The sequence below is a fragment of the Lampetra fluviatilis genome, chromosome 10 (assembly GCF_964198595.1).
Source record: "Lampetra fluviatilis chromosome 10, kcLamFluv1.1, whole genome shotgun sequence".
Taxonomy (NCBI): Eukaryota; Metazoa; Chordata; class Hyperoartia; order Petromyzontiformes; family Petromyzontidae; genus Lampetra; species Lampetra fluviatilis.
In genome coordinates, this window is record NC_136284.1 from 2,515,117 (window position 1) to 2,530,807 (window position 15,691).

Sequence of the window (15,691 nt, forward strand, 5' to 3'; positions counted from 1 at the left end):
AACATTCGGTTGGCTACGTACGGTGCGAAAGAAGTTCAACATACATGACAGCAGAATGTCCCCACGAACGCCATCCCTATCAGGTCCAAACAAACAGATTTCCCGTGATGACAGTGCACACGATCCACGCGTAGCTGTCGAGGAATTGATACAAACGAGTTGTAACGAACAGAATCAATCTCTGCTCGTTGTTGACTCCAAACAAACATCCAAAATCATCAAAATTTGTGATCTGCAATGAGCTGCACGCATCATAAAAACCTGCCCGTGACATTTCGCGTGTAAATGCCGACGTTTCGATTTATGTATAGCCTCGTTCCACTGACGTTTACCACAAATGTTAAAGATGTTTTGATCGACAATGATACCATAAAAAAAAATCTCCCGTCAAAAATAAATGTTTAATCACTCGCGCGCTCCCTCTGCTGGTATCTCAAACGAACGACTCTCTCCCGATGTTTTTTCGGGTGCGTACACCGCGCGTCGTTCCGGCACGATGTCCGACGTTTCGCTCCACGTGCTTCTTCAGTTCCACCGCAGTGGTAATTTATATTCGAAAGGCACATTTCTAAATGTTGGGGGTGAAAAAACTCGAGGATCCAGAGAGAAATCCAAGTGACCACGGCGATAATATAACATCCAAACTCCAAATATACAACAGGCGTCAGGGTCGGGATCGGGATCGGGATCGAACCCACAACCTTCCTGCACCCCAGGCGAGGTAGTTAACATCTCGCCACCGTGGCGCCCTCCCCAGTGAGAGCCCAATGAGTCGATGTTTACGCACACGCGCCAGGAGGTGCTTCGTGGCGACCCTGACAGTGCTACTGCCTCGTGCTCCGAGTCAGGCTATTAAGGGACCGCGAATAGGCATACGTAGACTTTCACGATTCATGTAATTTGGTTATGATGGGTGCGATCATAGGTGCCGGTATAATGGGGAACGAAACAAGAGGATTTTTTCACAAATCTGGCTGTCGCCTGATGAAGCTTATTGTCATTACTGGTTAAACGTCGTATTCAGACTGTAAATGTTGTGGCTTGGCTCTCTAACACACCGGCGTGCTGTACTAGTGACGAATTGGCCACGTTCTGTTTACGTGACAACCCTTACTAGTTGGCTGTGTCGGGTGGTGGCGGGTTTAACGACACATTCATATATTAACGCGATCTAACCCCCAAAAAACCTCTATTATGAGTGACATTTATATTTGTCTACTTCCAACAGCACCGAGCAAATCAACGGCCTCCGTTGACCGGGTTCACAGCTTGGCGGAGAATTCCAAACCGGCACCGGGATTTTTTTTTATCGCATTTTAGTTTTAAACAAATGTCCGCTTGCAGATGAACTTTGCTCGGCAATGCCAACATTACTGTACCTGCTTCTAACCGAACATGTAATTATATTTACTGAATAAGAAATACTCACGCTTATTTGCGTATCAATTGGCTATTAATAGATCGTCCTCCTGCTCGCGCCATTGGTGGAGAGAGACGATGACGCCAAGGAATGATCCCGGGCGACACGTGGAGGAGGCGATCTTGCGTGACGTCACCACTCATCTCGGCCCCCCCCCCCCTCGTCACCGCCGTGGTGCTGTCGCCCTCTTAATTTCGTCTCGTCGCTTGACGGAGTGACATTCGAGGGCGGAGGGTGGGGGGCGGAAGTGAACTTGGTTGGAGGTGGTTGAGGCTGGAATGCGGCCGCTCCCACCATCACCTCGGACAGGTCGCTTCGCGGCGCCGACAGCCAACTCACTCCTCCCCACGCCACGACCGCGTCATCAAAGCGAAACCATTGGAACCCAAGGGCCAATTCCTCGGTTACTCCGTTCTAGCGCGCGCGTCGGTGTCGCCTGTGAGATCGGAGTGACGTGCTTCGCCCAGAACGCGCGTCGCGTCCTGAGCTGCCTCCTCATTCCCTCCATCCAACCCCCTCCCCTCCAGCCCCCATCCTTTATCCAACCCCCTCCATTCAACCTCTCCCCCACCTCCAGCTTCCTTCCTCTCCTCCACCTCGTCGTCTCGCCTACCTCGTTCACCCTCCAGCCGGCTCCTCTATCCATCCAAACGGCGTCTTCCGTTGCGCCGCGTTCGACGACCTGAGGCACGGCGTGCGAGTGTACGCACGCCAGATGAGCACGGTTGGCTACGTACGGTGCGAATGACGTTCAACGACCGTGCAGAAAGGGAGTGGGGGGCGGCGTGTGTGGTGGGGAGTGGGTGGGTGGGCAGCCGCCGAGTGACAGGATCAAGTACAAGAGCAATGGGATCAAACTCCCCCGCACGTGCGTAGGAAACGGTCACGTGGCCAAGGCCGCTTCTCCCCCCCACCCCCGCAGGGCGCCTGTGATTGGCCGCCCCTGAAGACAATGGAAGTGATCACAAACAAAGAGGGCGTTTGAACTCTGGGGCAGCGGCGAGCGGGTCCCGGGAAATCCCGGCGCGTGCGTCAGTGAGTCGAGTCGCGCGCGTCTCCACCGCGCGAAAATCCTTAAGGCCGCGGGAACAAGTAGTGGGTACAAGTAGCGGGAACAAGTAGTGGGAACAAGTAGCGGGAACAAGTAGCGGGAACAAGTAGCGGGAACAAGTAGCGGGAACAAGTAGCGGGAACAAGTAGCGGAAACAAGTAGCGGGAACAAGTAGCGGGAACAAGTAGCGGGAACAAGTAGCGGGAACAAGTAGCGGGAACAAGTAGCGGGAACAAGTAGCGGGAACAAGTAGCGGGAACAAGTAGCGGGAACAAGTAGCGGGAACAAGTAGCGGGAACAAGTAGTGGGAACAAGTAGCGGGAACAAGTAGTGGGAACAAGTAGCGGGAACAAGTAGTGGGAACAAGTAGCGGGAACAAGTAGCGGGAACAAGTAGTGGGAACAAGTAGTGGGAACAAGTAGCGGGAACAAGTAGCGGGAACAAGTAGCGGGAACAAGTAGCGGGAACAAGTAGCGGGAACAAGTAGCGGGAACAAGTAGTGGGAACAAGTAGCGGGAACAAGTAGCGGGAACAAGTAGTGGGAACAAGTAGCGGGAACAAGTAGCGGGAACAAGTAGCGGGAACAAGTAGCGGGAACAAGTAGTGGGAACAAGTAGTGGGAACAAGTAGCGGGAACAAGTAGTGGGAACAAGTAGTGGGAACAACTAGCGGGAACAAGTAGCGGGAACAAGTAGCGGGAACAAGTAGCGGGAACAAGTAGCGGGAACAAGTAGTGGGAACAAGTAGCGGGAACAAGTAGCGGGAACAAGTAGTGGGAACAAGTAGTGGGAACAAGTAGTGGGAACAAGTAGTGGGAACAAGTAGCGGGAACAAGTAGTGGGAACAAGTAGTGGGAACAAGTAGTGGGAACAAGTAGCGGGAACAAGTAGCGGGAACAAGTAGTGGGAACAAGTAGCGGGAACAAGTAGCGGGAACAAGTAGCGGGAACAAGTAGCGGGAACAAGTAGCGGGAACAAGTAGCGGGAACAAGTAGTGGGAACAAGTAGCATGAACAAGTAGCGGGAACAAGTAGGGGGAACAAGTAGCGGGAACAAGTAGTGGGAACAAGTAGTGGGAACAAGTAGCGGGACCAAGTAGTGGGAACAAGTAGCGGGAACAAGTAGTGGGAACAAGTAGTGGGAACAAGTAGTGGGAACAAGTAGCGGGAACAAGTATTGGGAACAAGTAGTGGGAACAAGTAGCGGGAACAAGTAGCGGGAACAAGTAGTGGGAACAAGTAGCGGGAACAAGTAGCGGGAACAAGTAGCGGGAACAAGTAGCGGGAACAAGTAGTGGGAACAAGTAGCGGGAACAAGTAGCGGGAACAAGTAGTGGGAACAAGTAGCGGGAACAAGTAGCGGGGACAAGTAGTAGGAACAAGTAATGGGAACAAGTAGTAGGAACAAGTAGCGGGGACAAGTAGTAGGAACAAGTAGTGGGAACAAGTAGCGGGAACAAGTAGTGGGAACAAGTAGTAGGAACATGTAGCGGGAACAAGTAGCGGGAACAAGTAGTGGGAACAAGTAGCGGGAACAAGTAGCGGGAACAAGTAGTGGGAACAAGTAGCGGGAACAAGTAGCGGGAACAAGTAGCGGGAACAAGTAGCGGGAACAAGTAGCGGGAACAAGTAGCGGGAACAAGTAGTAGGAACAAGTAGTGGGGACAAGTAGCGGGAACAAGTAGTGGGAACAAGTAGTAGGAACAAGTAGCGGGAACAAGTAGTGGGAACAAGTAGCGGGAACAAGTAGTGGGAACAAGTAGTGGGAACAAGTAGTGGGAACAAGTAGCGGGAACAAGTAGTGGGAACAAGTAGTGGGAACAAGTAGTGGGAACAAGTAGCGGGAACAAGTAGTGGGAACAAGTAGTAGGAACATGTAGCGGGAACAAGTAGTGGGAACAAGTAGCGGGAACAAGTAGTGGGAACAAGTAGTGGGAACAAGTAGTGGGAACAAGTAGCGGGAACAAGTAGTGGGAACAAGTAGTGGGAACAAGTAGCGGGAACAAGTAGTGGGTACAAGTAGCGGGAACAAGTAGTGGGAACAAGTAGCGGGAACAAGTAGCGGGAACAAGTAGCGGGAACAAGTAGCGGGAACAAGTAGCGGGAACAAGTAGCGGAAACAAGTAGCGGGAACAAGTAGCGGGAACAAGTAGCGGGAACAAGTAGCGGGAACAAGTAGCGGGAACAAGTAGCGGGAACAAGTAGCGGGAACAAGTAGCGGGAACAAGTAGCGGGAACAAGTAGCGGGAACAAGTAGCGGGAACAAGTAGTGGGAACAAGTAGCGGGAACAAGTAGTGGGAACAAGTAGCGGGAACAAGTAGTGGGAACAAGTAGCGGGAACAAGTAGCGGGAACAAGTAGTGGGAACAAGTAGTGGGAACAAGTAGCGGGAACAAGTAGCGGGAACAAGTAGCGGGAACAAGTAGCGGGAACAAGTAGCGGGAACAAGTAGCGGGAACAAGTAGTGGGAACAAGTAGCGGGAACAAGTAGCGGGAACAAGTAGTGGGAACAAGTAGCGGGAACAAGTAGCGGGAACAAGTAGCGGGAACAAGTAGCGGGAACAAGTAGTGGGAACAAGTAGTGGGAACAAGTAGCGGGAACAAGTAGTGGGAACAAGTAGTGGGAACAACTAGCGGGAACAAGTAGCGGGAACAAGTAGCGGGAACAAGTAGCGGGAACAAGTAGCGGGAACAAGTAGTGGGAACAAGTAGCGGGAACAAGTAGCGGGAACAAGTAGTGGGAACAAGTAGTGGGAACAAGTAGTGGGAACAAGTAGTGGGAACAAGTAGCGGGAACAAGTAGTGGGAACAAGTAGTGGGAACAAGTAGTGGGAACAAGTAGCGGGAACAAGTAGCGGGAACAAGTAGTGGGAACAAGTAGCGGGAACAAGTAGCGGGAACAAGTAGCGGGAACAAGTAGCGGGAACAAGTAGCGGGAACAAGTAGCGGGAACAAGTAGTGGGAACAAGTAGCATGAACAAGTAGCGGGAACAAGTAGGGGGAACAAGTAGCGGGAACAAGTAGTGGGAACAAGTAGTGGGAACAAGTAGCGGGACCAAGTAGTGGGAACAAGTAGCGGGAACAAGTAGTGGGAACAAGTAGTGGGAACAAGTAGTGGGAACAAGTAGCGGGAACAAGTATTGGGAACAAGTAGTGGGAACAAGTAGCGGGAACAAGTAGCGGGAACAAGTAGTGGGAACAAGTAGCGGGAACAAGTAGCGGGAACAAGTAGCGGGAACAAGTAGCGGGAACAAGTAGTGGGAACAAGTAGCGGGAACAAGTAGCGGGAACAAGTAGTGGGAACAAGTAGCGGGAACAAGTAGCGGGAACAAGTAGCGGGAACAAGTAGCGGGAACAAGTAGTGGGAACAAGTAGTGGGAACAAGTAGCGGGAACAAGTAGCGGGAACAAGTAGCGGGAACAAGTAGCGGGAACAAGTAGCAGGAACAAGTAGTGGGAACAAGTAGTGGGAACAAGTAGCGGGAACAAGTAGTAGGAACAAGTAGCGGGAACAAGTAGTGGGAACAAGTAGTGGGAACAAGTAGCGGGAACAAGTAGTAGGAACAAGTAGTGGGAACAAGTAGCGGGAACAAGTAGCGGGAACAAATAGCGGGAACAAGTAGTAGGAACAAGTAGTGGGAACAAGTAGCGGGAACAAGTAGCGGGGACAAGTAGTGGGAACAAGTAGCGGGAACAAGTAGTAGGAACAAGTAGTGGGAACAAGTAGCGGGAACAAGTAGCGGGGACAAGTAGTAGGAACAAGTAATGGGAACAAGTAGTAGGAACAAGTAGCGGGGACAAGTAGTAGGAACAAGTAGTGGGGACAAGTAGCGGGAACAAGTAGTGGGAACAAGTAGTAGGAACAAGTAGCGGGAACAAGTAGTGGGAACAAGTAGTGGGAACAAGTAGTGGGAACAAGTAGCGGGAACAAGTAGTGGGAACAAGTAGTAGGAACATGTAGCGGGAACAAGTAGTGGGAACAAGTAGCGGGAACAAGTAGTGGGAACAAGTAGTGGGAACAAGTAGTGGGAACAAGTAGCGGGAACAAGTAGTGGGAACAAGTAGTGGGAACAAGTAGCGGGAACAAGTAGTGGGAACAAGTAGCGGGAACAAGTAGCGGGAACAAGTAGCGGGAACAAGTAGCGGGAACAAGTAGCGGGAACAAGTAGCATGAACAAGTAGCGGGAACAAGTAGCGGGAACAAGTAGTGGGAACAAGTAGTGGGAACAAGTAGCGGGAACAAGTATTGGGAACAAGTAGTGGGAACAAGTATTGGGAACAAGTAGTGGGAACAAGTAGCGGGAACAAGTAGTGGGAACAAGTAGTGGGAACAAGTAGTGGGAACAAGTATTGGGAACAAGTAGTGGGAACAAGTAGCGGGAACAAGTAGCATGAACAAGTAGTGGGAACAAGTAGCGGGAACAAGTAGTGGGAACAAGTAGTGGGAACAAGTAGTAGGAACAAGTAGCGGGAACAAGTAGCGGGAACAAGTAGCGGGAACAAGTAGCATGAACAAGTAGCGGGAACAAGTAGTGGGAACAAGTAGTGGGAACAAGTAGTGGGAACAAGTAGCGGGAACAAGTAGCGGGAACAAGTAGTGGGAACAAGTAGCGGGAACAAGTAGCGGGAACAAGTAGGGGGAACAAGTAGCGGGAACAAGTAGTGGGAACAAGTACCGGGAACAAGTAGTGGGAACAAGTAGTGGGAACAAGTAGCGGGAACAAGTAGTGGGAACAAGTAGTGGGAACAAGTAGTGGGAACAAGTAGCGGGAACAAGTAGCGGGAACAAGTAGTGGGAACAAGTAGTGGGAACAAGTAGCGGGAACAAGTAGCGGGAACAAGTAGCATGAACAAGTAGCGGGAACAAGTAGCATGAACAAGTAGCGGGAACAAGTAGTGGGAACAAGTAGTGGGAACAAGTAGTGGGAACAAGTAGCGGGACCAAGTAGTGGGAACAAGTAGCAGGAACAAGTAGCGGGAACAAGTAGTGGGAACAAGTAGTGGGAACAAGTAGTGGGAACAAGTAGTAGGAACAAGTAGTGGGAACAAGTAGTGGGAACAAGTAGTGGGGACAAGTAGCGGGGACAAGTAGTGGGAACAAGTAGCAGGAACAAGTAGTGGGAACAAGTAGTGGGAACAAGTAGTGGGAACAAGTAGTGGGGACAAGTAGCGGGAACAAGTAGCGGGAACAAGTAGTGGGAACAAGTAGTGGGAACAAGTAGTGGGAACAAGTAGCAGGAACAAGTAGCGGGAACAAGTAGTGGGAACAAGTAGTGGGAACAAGTAGTGGGAACAAGTAGTGGGGACAAGTAGCGGGGACAAGTAGTGGGAACAAGTAGCGGGGACAAGTAGTGGGAACAAGTAGTGGGGACAAGTAGCGGGGACAAGTAGCGGGAACAAGTAGTGGGAACAAGTAGTAGGAACAAGTAGTGGGAACAAGTAGTGGGAACAAGTAGTGGGGACAAGTAGCGGGGACAAGTAGTGGGAACAAGTAGTGGGAACAAGTAGTGGGAACAAGTAGTGGGGACAAGTAGCGGGGACAAGTAGTGGGAACAAGTAGCGGGGACAAGTAGTGGGAACAAGTAGCGGGAACAAGTAGTGGGAACAAGTAGTAGGAACAAGTAGCAGGAACAAGTAGCGGGAACAAGTAGTGGGAACAAGTAGTGGGAACAAGTAGTGGGAACAAGTAGTGGGAACAAGTAGCGGGAACAAGTATTGGGGACAAGTAGTGGGAACAAGTAGTAGGAACAAGTAGCAGGAACAAGTAGCGGGAACAAGTAGTGGGGACAAGTAGCGGGGACAAGTAGTAGGAACAAGTAGTAGGAACAAGTAGTGGGAACAAGTAGTGGGAACAAGTAGTGGGAACAAGTAGTGGGAACAAGTAGCGGGGACAAGTAGTGGGAACAAGTAGTAGGAACAAGTAGCAGGAACAAGTAGCGGGAACAAGTAGTGGGAACAAGTAGTGGGAACAAGTAGTGGGAACAAGTAGCGGGAACAAGTAGTGGGAACAAGTAGCGGGGACAAGTAGTGGGAACAAGTAGTGGGAACAAGTAGTGGGAACAAGTAGTGGGAACAAGTAGCGGGAACAAGTAGTGGGGACAAGTAGTGGGAACAAGTAGTAGGAACAAGTAGCAGGAACAAGTAGCGGGAACAAGTTGTGGGGACAAGTAGCGGGGACAAGTAGTAGGAACAAGTAGTGGGGACAAGTAGTGGGAACAAGTAGTAGGAACAAGTAGCAGGAACAAGTAGCGGGAACAAGTAGTGGGAACAAGTAGTGGGAACAAGTAGTGGGAACAAGTAGCGGGAACAAGTAGTGGGAACAAGTAGTGGGAACAAGTAGTGGGAACAAGTAGTGGGAACAAGTAGTGGGAACAAGTAGCGGGAACAAGTAGTGGGGACAAGTAGTGGGAACAAGTAGTAGGAACAAGTAGCAGGAACAAGTAGCGGGAACAAGTTGTGGGAACAAGTAGTGGGAACAAGTAGTGGGAACAAGTAGTGGGAACAAGTAGCGGGAACAAGTAGTGGGGACAAGTAGTGGGAACAAGTAGTAGGAACAAGTAGCAGGAACAAGTAGCGGGAACAAGTAGTGGGGACAAGTAGCGGGGACAAGTAGTAGGAACAAGTAGTAGGAACAAGTAGTGGGAACAAGTAGTGGGAACAAGTAGTGGGAACAAGTAGTGGGAACAAGTAGCGGGGACAAGTAGTGGGAACAAGTAGTAGGAACAAGTAGCAGGAACAAGTAGCGGGAACAAGTAGTGGGAACAAGTAGTGGGAACAAGTAGTGGGAACAAGTAGCGGGAAAAAGTAGTGGGAACAAGTAGCGGGGACAAGTAGTGGGAACAAGTAGTGGGAACAAGTAGTGGGAACAAGTAGCGGGAACAAGTAGTGGGGACAAGTAGTGGGAACAAGTAGTAGGAACAAGTAGCAGGAACAAGTAGCGGGAACAAGTTGTGGGGACAAGTAGCGGGGACAAGTAGTAGGAACAAGTAGTAGGAACAAGTAGCAGGAACAAGTAGCGGGAACAAGTAGTGGGGACAAGTAGTGGGGACAAGTAGTAGGAACAAGTAGTGGGAACAAGTAGTGGGGACAAGTAGTGGGGACAAGTAGTAGGAACAAGTAGTGGGAACAAGTAGTGGGGACAAGTAGCGGGGACAAGTAGTAGGAACAAGTAGTGGGAACAAGTAGCGGGAACAAGTAGTAGGAACAAGTAGCGGGAACAAGTAGCGGGAACAAGTAGCGGGAACAAGTAGTAGGAACAAGTAGTGGGAACAAGTAGCAGGAACAAGTAGTGGGAACAAGTAGCGGGAACAAGTAGCGGGAACAAGTAGTGGGAACAAGTAGCAGGAACAAGTAGCGGGAACAAGTAGTGGGAACAAGTAGTGGGAACAAGTAGCGGGAACAAGTAGTAGGAACAAGTAGCGGGAACAAGTAGCGGGAACAAGCAGTGGGAACAAGCAGTGGGAACAAGTAGCGGGAACAAGTAGTGGGAACAAGTAGCGGGAACAAGTAGTAGGAACAAGTAGCGGGAACAAATAGCGGGAACAAGCAGTGGGAACAATCGTCGCACAGGAACAAGGAGCGGGAACAATCGTCACGGCTCTGACTCCTCCTACTACGCGTGTCTGCGCGTGCGTGGTGTCCCTGTGAGATCGATTCCCCGCTTACGTCCAAGACACCAGTGACGAATATCTGAATCGTTGCTGGGCCTCCCCTAGGTCGACTCAGCCTCAAGTTGAGTGCTGCGGCCTGGTGCGGTCGTGTAAATACCGCCACCAGGGAGACAAAGGTGCTGTCTAATAGCACTTGCTCCTACGGTCTGTTCACGCCATACGGGGGATATATTGTGTGTCTGTGTGCGAGTCTCTGCACTCCGCACCCGGGGATTCCCATTCACGGCCAACACCGATGGCGACAATCTGAACCAACCATTCATGAGTACCTGGTGCGGTGTGTAACAACAACAACAACAACAGAACTGGCGGTGTGTAACAACAACAACAGAACTGGCGGTGTGTAACAACAACAACAACAGAACTGGCGGTGTGTAACAACAACAACAACAACAGAACTGGCGGTGTGTAACAACAACAACAACAACAGAACTGGCGGTGTGTAACAACAACAACAGAACTGGCGAGATAAATACGACTGGGGCGAGGGGTGATGGGTACACCAACCCCTCGTGCGCCGTTTAGGCCTCAATAGGCGCTCGCTAACATCACGTACCCCTAGAGCAGGGGTCGGCAACCTACGGCTCCGGAGCCGCATGCGGCTCTTTGCGGGCTGCTTCTTGACGATATGTACGTATGTACAGTATGTACTCAGATGCATTGCGGCTCTTGAAATACTGAATTTTGTACCGAATTGGAAAGAAATGGCTCTTCTTGTTATTTTGGTTGCCGACCCCTGCCCTAGAGCATGGGCGTGCATATCGGCCTCACGGGAGTGATTTGGCCGTGTGTGTGTGCGTGCGTCCCGAGTTAGATTCCCGCTCATGACCAACATCGGCGACGAATATCTGAACTGGCCCTGGGCCTCCCCTAGGTCGACTCAGCCTCCAATGAGTACCTGGTGCAGTGTGTAAACATCGCCATTAGGGAGACAAAGGCGGCCGGGCGTGGTGCTGGCCACCCACGCCCTCGTGTACCGTTCCAGCCTTCATAGATGCTCGCTAACAACACTTGCCCCTACAGTCTGTTAAGGCTACACGGAGGATCTCTGTTAGTCTTTGTTTGTGATTCGGGCTAGGCAGCGTGCGTGTTGAACACATCAGATGTCGAAGCGGATGCGTCACGTGTCACCGCTCAGGGCTAGACCTATACATAACACAGTGCAAACACTCCTACCACATGGTCACGACACACACACACAAGCATTCGCCTACTACACATGCTCCAGAAGTGCCAGTCGGCCGAAACGCCTAAATATTCCATTGCTCTCTGTGAAATTATTACAAACCCATCATAATTTTACACTATTCGGTTCAAGGTACCAATGAAATCACTGAACCAGCAACTTCATGCATTGAACATATATACTATACACACATAGAGACAAAGACCCTCCCCCCTATAGCCTCTTACAGACTGTTGTGGCAAGTGCTGTAAGCGAGCACCTAATGCGGCGTAGTTTCATTCAAACAAACCCCGCCACAGTCAAGCCACGTGCACTTCATCGTTGTATTGGGTGCGGTGATATTCAACAGCGTGACCCTTTGACCTTGACTTCTTTTGACGACCTTGACCCGCTTTCATTAACATTCATCGCCAGCTGTTCAATTGTTGTTGTGCTTTGACTCCGATGTACTCCTGAGTCCCGTATCAGGGCCAGCGAACTGAAATAATCCATCAAGGGCCGAGATAATTATCCAGGTATAGAAGGTTCTTCGATATAAAAACGAACGAACTCACACGCACGCCCAAACACATATATCTATGGAACCTTTTTGCCAGCATCAAAGTATTACAAAATACGAATAGCAACAAAACTGGTCTCTTAGACATAACTGTTCAACCCGAGCGGTAAATGCTCTGATACGTGCATTGTCTTTGTACTGGTCGCCTTTTGGCGTTCTCTGCTTAGACACTGGTAGTGAGACTAGGCCCTAGAGAAGGCTGCCTCTGGTGTAGGCAAATCAGTTTACAAGACAATGAATATATTATCGGAGCATGTTTGTTCGCATGTTTTGCCTTAAGTAGGTGTTGTTAAGGCAGGCTTGATGCCTTGCAAAAAGAATCTATTTGGTGTTTGAACACATCCTGTTTTATTGACAGTAAGGGTAAAACCTATACACACGTACACCTACCGCATTCTGCGGATTACGAGGCGCTCCTGAAAGCAAAACGCCCCCAACCTTGTGTCCGGTGTCAGTATCGGCGTCGACGTCTGTTGTCGCACACGCACAGAAACCGACACTCCGGATTATGAGACGCAGAATCCAACGCTGTGCTGGAAGATGCAGGGGGCGTGAAGGGGTGGACTCGTTATTCGGATGATGCGATCCATGCGGAGGTGACGAGGAGCTACGTCGCCTGCTTGCTGCACCGCGTAGCCCTGCAAGTCAGGGGACCCCTCACACGACGGCGCAATTCCTCCACGCAATCCACCAACCCCTGAGCGCTTGCACACCGGTGCGTGACAGCGCGGATCATCACGGCAGCAGACACATTAGCGCCGCTCTGTGTGTCACACTCCGTGTCTGTCACACTCAATGTCTGCCAGACTCCGTGTCTGATTCCACTCCGTGCGCGAAACCCAGCCATTCAGTTCACCATGGAAATGGAGGTGAACAACACACTCCCGTTCCTGGATATTTTGCTTGGACGCGGTCTAAATGGTAAAATAACACACAGCGTCTTCCGAAAGGGAACACACACGGATGCCAATCTGAATGCAGATTCGCATCATCACCCAACACAGAAATCTTCTCTCATAAAGACACTCATACATCGGGCAAAGACAGTGTCAGATGGTGAAAGTTTAGGGAAAGGGATTCAACATTTTTAAAAAAGCACTAAGACTGAATGGCTACAATAATGCTCAAATTAACAGAGCATTGAATGCCAAATCAAGATCGAACAACAATATTACTGAAAGTGATCAGATTATCAAAATAATTAAAATACCATATATCTCGGGAGTTACTGACAAATTAGCCCGTGTTTTGCAAAAGCAAAACATTTGGCACGGTACACCAAATAAAAAAAAACTCGTGTCTTGTACTGAAGATGAATTACCGAAGTTATGAACAGAAGGTGTATATCGGATCGATTGCTTATGCGGTAAGTGTTATATTGGACAGACGGGACGTAACATTAGCGCAAGACTAAAAGAACACCAAAGGAACATTACATTATCTCAAACACAGCTGTCAGCAGTGGCAGAGCATGCTTGCCAACAAGGACATTCAAATGATTTTGATGACGTTCAAGTGTTCTGCAGAACTAATAATTATTACTGGCCAAGACTAGTTAGAGAATCAATTGAAATTGAGAAGCATTCAAGTAATTTTAATCGCTGTGATTGATATATACTCAGCGCAGCCTGGAAGCGTATTATTAAGTAATACACAACACATTGTTAAGTGGCTGATTACTGATCTATTACATAATTGCATTTGTAGAGGTGGTACGTGAAGGGGGGGAGGATCGTGAGATAGCGCGTAGTGGGTGGCTACATCGCGGTCCGCATAGGCCCCGCCCCCTGGCGCGGAGGGCTATGTAAGGCGATGCGCAGCAGCGCTCGGGGAGTCGTTAACCAGTGAAGACAGAAGACGGAGCAAGAGATAGGGCCCTGAGACCCCTAGCCCCGCTGCCCTTGCAAGGGCCGGGACTCTGTGCGTGATCACAAACAAAGAGGGCGTTTGAACTCTGGGGCAGCGGCGAGCGGGTCCCGGGAAATCCCGGCGCGTGCGTCAGTGAGTCGAGTCGCGCGCGTCTCCACCGCGCGAAAATCCTTAAGGCCGCGGGAACAAGTAGTGGGTACAAGTAGCGGGAACAAGTAGTGGGAACAAGTAGCGGGAACAAGTAGCGGGAACAAGTAGCGGGAACAAGTAGTGGGAACAAGTAGCGGGAACAAGTAGCGGGAACAAGTAGTGGAAACAAGTAGCGGGAACAAGTAGCGTGAACAAGTAGTGGGAACAAGTAGCGGGAACAAGTAGCGGGAACAAGTAGCGGGAACAAGTAGCGGGAACAAGTAGCGGGAACAAGTAGCGGGAACAAGTAGCGGGAACAAGTAGCGGGAACAAGTAGTGGGAACAAGTAGCGGGAACAAGTAGCGGGAACAAGTAGCGGGAACAAGTAGCGGGAACAAGTAGTGGGAACAAGTAGCGGGAACAAGTAGCGGGAACAAGTAGCGGGAACAAGTAGCGGGAACAAGTAGCGGGAACAAGTAGCGGGAACAAGTAGCGGGAACAAGTAGTGGGAACAAGTAGCGGGAACAAGTAGCGGGAACAAGTAGTGGGAACAAGTAGCGGGAACAAGTAGCGGGAACAAGTAGCGGGAACAAGTAGTGGGAACAAGTAGTGGGAACAAGTAGCGGGAACAAGTAGCGGGAACAAGTAGTGGGAACAACTAGTGGGAACAAGTAGCGGGAACAAGTAGCAGGAACAAGTAGCGGGAACAAGTAGCGGGAACAAGTAGCGGGAACAAGTAGCGGGAACAAGTAGCGGGAACAAGTAGCGGGAACAAGTAGCGGGAACAAGTAGCGGGAACAAGTAGCGGGAACAAGTAGTGGGAACAAGTAGTGGGAACAAGTAGTGGGAACAAGTAGCGGGAACAAGTAGCGGGAACAAGTAGTGGGAACAAGTAGTGGGAACAAGTAGTGGGAACAAGTAGCGGGAACAAGTAGCGGGAACAAGTAGCGGGAACAAGTAGTGGGAACAAGTAGCGGGAACAAGTAGCGGGAACAAGTAGCGGGAACAAGTAGCGGGAACAAGTAGCGGGAACAAGTAGTGGGAACAAGTAGCATGAACAAGTAGCGGGAACAAGTAGGGGGAACAAGTAGCGGGAACAAGTAGTGGGAACAAGTAGTGGGAACAAGTAGCGGGACCAAGTAGTGGGAACAAGTAGTGGGAACAAGTAGTGGGAACAAGTAGCGGGAACAAGTATTGGGAACAAGTAGTGGGAACAAGTAGCGGGAACAAGTAGTGGGAACAAGTAGCGGGAACAAGTAGCGGGAACAAGTAGCGGGAACAAGTAGTGGGAACAAGTAGCGGGAACAAGTAGCGGGAACAAGTAGTGGGAACAAGTAGTGGGAACAAGTAGCGGGAACAAGTAGCGGGAACAAGTAGCGGGAACAAGTAGCGGGAACAAGTAGTGGGAACAAGTAGTGGGAACAAGTAGCGGGAACAAGTAGCGGGAACAAGTAGCGGGAACAAGTAGCGGGAACAAGTAGTGGGAACAAGTAGTGGGAACAAGTAGCGGGAACAAGTAGTAGGAACAAGTAGCGGGAACAAGTAGTGGGAACAAGTAGTGGGAACAAGTAGCGGGAACAAGTAGTAGGAACAAGTAGTGGGAACAAGTAGCGGGAACAAGTAGCGGGAACAAATAGCGGGAACAAGTAGTAGGAACAAGTAGTGGGAACAAGTAGCGGGAACAAGTAGCGGGGACAAGTAGTGGGACCAAGTAGCGGGAACAAGTAGTAGGAACAAGTAGTGGGAACAAGTAGCGGGAACAAGTAGCGGGGACAAGTAGTAGGAACAAGTAATGGGAACAAGTAGTAGG